The following is a 3,967-nucleotide window of genomic DNA, read 5'->3' as shown; positions in this document are numbered from 1 at the left end:
TCCATAGAGACTACATCTATCACTCTGCCCTCATCAAACGTCCTGGTAACTTCATCAAAGGACTCTAAGAAATTTGGGAAGCATAATCTCCCACTCACAAGTCTATGCTGACTGCTCTGAATCAAACCCTGTGTAAGTAATGGGTGCAGTCAATGGTATGCTGTCCTTCATTGTAAGATGATCCGAGTACATAAGTAAAGCCGTCTTCCGGCTGTTGTAGAGCCTTGCTGAGAGAGCTTTTGGGGCACTCTCTACAGATTTGATGCTCTTTGTAAGGAATGATCTCCTTACCACAGACACGGGTGATGGTAACATGAGGATAGAGTGAATAAGCTGAGTGTTTAAACTGTAGAGCTGTGAGAGACGAAGAAATGGTGACACTGAAACACGAGGAGTGGCAGCGATCACTTATTTGCAAAAGAGACATTGACAGGGAGAGAAATTCCATACTTTACTCAGGATTGATTGGTTTGATTGATTGCCACGTGTACCTCAGTACAGGGAAACACTTTGTTTTTGAGCAGTGGAGGATGATCATAGTAAGCATGGCCAGACAGATCATAGGGTGGAAATAGCCTTGGACAGAGTAAGGCATACAGGTTACACTGAACAGGACATGCACTAGACAAGATCAACATGAACAAGATCACCATTAACTGAACTTAGAGAGTCCATTCATCAGTCTAACGTGACTTTCCGAATAGTTTATTTGCCTAAATTAACTCTCGCTCCGTTATTGTGCAGTCGGTGAGTGAACCCTACTGAACCGTCATGTTGCTCACAATCCCCAATAGCAGCCACAATACCTTCCATCTGAAACAGGTAGCCATTCCAACCAGCTTCCGCCCTACATAGAGAACACCAGGCTGTCTTCTTGGAGATGGAAGTTGCCTTCTTGAGACTTTACACAAGACATATGGCTTGCCTCCTCACCACTAGAAAACCATGTTAAAGTCTCACGTGTGTATCATAAACAACGGAGCCAAGAGGAACAACGTGGAACAGTCTGTCTGTGCAGCCTCTGCCCCACTTGTTCATCATGTTAGAGCATCAATTAGGAGACAGTAAGGACTGCCAATGCTGGAGATCAGATTAGAGCATCAATTGCTGGAAAAGCACAGTGAGTCAAGCAGCATCCGAGGACCAGGAGAATCGACGTTTTGGGCATAAGACATTCATCAGGATTCAGCAAATATTACCTCATTCTGCCCCCGTGTAAGTGCATTGAGGTGGGAATGGCCTCCTGCTGTTCCTGTGTAAGTGACTCAGGGGAGTGATTGGCTTCAATCTCGTCTGATTGGACAGGGCCAAGGGCCTGACTGGTTAACCCTGGTTCTGTTTGACAACTCATTGTACTGACAATGTTGCAGCTTTAAGATGTTATTTTGTCCTGGTTTATTTTATGATAGAGATTGAACGATTGTTCCCAAGCTTGCCAGTTAAGACCACTTGAGTAACAGCTAGGGAGGCCTTCGGTTAATTTTATTTCAGCCTGAATGGGTGTGGCCAACTCTCACAGATTAGGATCTCTGGGTTTTGGTTTCTCAGTAACATCAGAAACTATTGGGGTCTCCACAGAGTTGGAAGCTTCAGTGGATGTCTCCTGGCTGCTACTCTCTCTGAAATTTCTCTTGATACTGTTTTTAATTCTTGGATTGGAGAAATGTTTGTGACAATCTGGGTCTGAATATTCCTTTTTGCCAAGGGCTGTGTTTATTGGATTTCCCTATATTGGAACAGTTCATTAGTAATAGTTCCTAGATCTATTATTCTGTTAACTTGTCCAATAAAATTACGTTATTCTAAATTCCTCTTTCTTTGGTTTCATTTTATCTTTCATGTTTAAGAAGATGGTGTTTAGCTTCACACCGAGGAGTCTGACCAGTCACATTGCATCTGGAACAGACACTTTTCATTTCCTTTAAAATAAGAAAACATTAGAATCTAGGCTACCGCCTTCAAATATTTTCGAGGGGCTCTGGTGAGCTCCATCACACTAGACTCCTTCTCTTCCTGAGTAATAGGCTGGAGGCACTGAATGGGCTGTCCCTGTTCTTCTCCAATAGTGTCAATGGGCTGAATGACTTCCTCATATTCCTGTGAAACCAGCCTGAGGTGATGAATGAACTCTTGTTTTACTGTGGCAATGTGCAGTGTCAGGCAGTGCTGTTACATGAATGTTACGGACACTTTAACAGCACAAGTCTCAATGGAATCTGAATCCTGCTACACACGGACAAAGACCAGTTCAGGAGCTGACGGGGGACAAAATGTTCTGAACATTGTGGAACCTTCAGTGATCATCCCCACTTCTGATCTTATGGTGGGGAAGGTGAGGGTGGGGAGACATTGATGAAGCAGCTGAAGGTGTTTGTGAAGAGGAAGCTACTCTGAGGATCTCCCACAGAGGTGACCCAGGACTGAGATGGTGAACATCTTCCTTTGTGCCATGTTTGACCCCAAACACTGGAGAGGTTACTCTGATTCCCATTAAGTTCAGTTTTGTTAAGCTCCTTTATGTCAACAGAAGTCAACCACTGCCTTGATATCGGGGCCAGTCATTTTTATCTGAACGCTTGACGCAACCTCTTTTGTTCACGTCAATAGGCCATGATGTAGGAGCAGCAAGTGTTTTCTTCAAACAGGTGATATTGAATGTCAGGATCACTCTTCTCAAGAGTGTTCGGGAAGCTAGATGACGGAACGTATTTGAAGAGGAGATAGATGGAAATTGACCTGTCAGAGAGTTGAGGGCGATGAAGAATTGGATAGGAAAGAAGATTTGAGACCAGGAGCAGATCAGTCATGATCTTAAAGAAGGGCAAGGCAGGCTTCGGGAGTGAACAACATGCCCCTGTTTCTGATGTTCTCCGATTCTGTTATTGGAAAGTTAGTGGGTGTTATTTTCATGAATGTTCTGTTATTGAATGTTGCAGACAGGGACGACCAGAGGATTTTGTGAGCCATCCCTGAGTGAGGTATGGGGGCTGTATTCACATTGAATCTGAGTGTACAACATGACCAACAAATAAAGCACAAGTTGCAGAGAGGGGAAGCTCTGTGAAGAGAGATGAGGGGCCTCTTTCATACCAAGCCTGAGTTTTCCAATTACATTTCCCAATTCACTTCAAACCGTGTGGGACAGTACTGAGGGGCTGAAATGTCTCCTGTGTTTCTGTGCAACAGGTTATAGGAGTAAGTAACCTCCAACTGCTCCTGTCTAGCGGGTTTGAGGGGCTGAATGGAACACAGAAACATGGGAGTGAGGAGCAGGAGTGGGTCATTAGATACTTTGAGCCTTCTCCACCAGGCACTAAAATTGTAGCTGATCAGGTTGTGGTCTCAGCTCCACTTTCCTGTCTGCGTCCCATTGTGCACTTCTTTGTCAAATATTTAACTAACGCAGCTTTCAATCAATGTGAACATAGAGACACGATAACCTTCCACTGAAGAGAATTCCGACTTGAAAAGTCCTTTCAGAATTATTCATCATCCATCTTATAGAATCAGAGAGTCATGCAGAATGGAAACAGACCCATTAGTCCAATCTGTTCACTCCGATCAGATATCAAATCTGATTTAGTCCCATTTGCCAGCATTTGGCCAATATTCCTCCTGTGATTGTACCCGCCTTGACCACTTCCTCTGACTGCACTTTCTGTCCACACACCACTCTCTGTGTGAATATTTACCTTCTCGTCCCTTCTAAATCATTCGCCCTCTCCCCTCCAACCTCTGCTGTCTTGTTCTGGACTCCCCTATCCTTGGGAGTAGAACATGGCTGTTCAGAATATCCATGTCCCTGATGATTTTATAAACCTCTATAATGTTGCCTCTCAACCTCTGACACTCCAGGGGGAAGCACCTCAACGTAATTAGCCTCTCCCTAAAGCTCAAACCTCCAGTCCTGGAACATCCGTGTAAGTCATTTCTGCAGAAAACCGAGTTGTACGCAGTATTCTTAAAG

Source organism: Chiloscyllium punctatum, unplaced genomic scaffold, assembly GCF_047496795.1.
Source record: "Chiloscyllium punctatum isolate Juve2018m unplaced genomic scaffold, sChiPun1.3 scaffold_102, whole genome shotgun sequence".
Taxonomy (NCBI): domain Eukaryota; kingdom Metazoa; phylum Chordata; class Chondrichthyes; order Orectolobiformes; family Hemiscylliidae; genus Chiloscyllium; species Chiloscyllium punctatum.
This window is presented reverse-complemented; position numbering follows the sequence as displayed.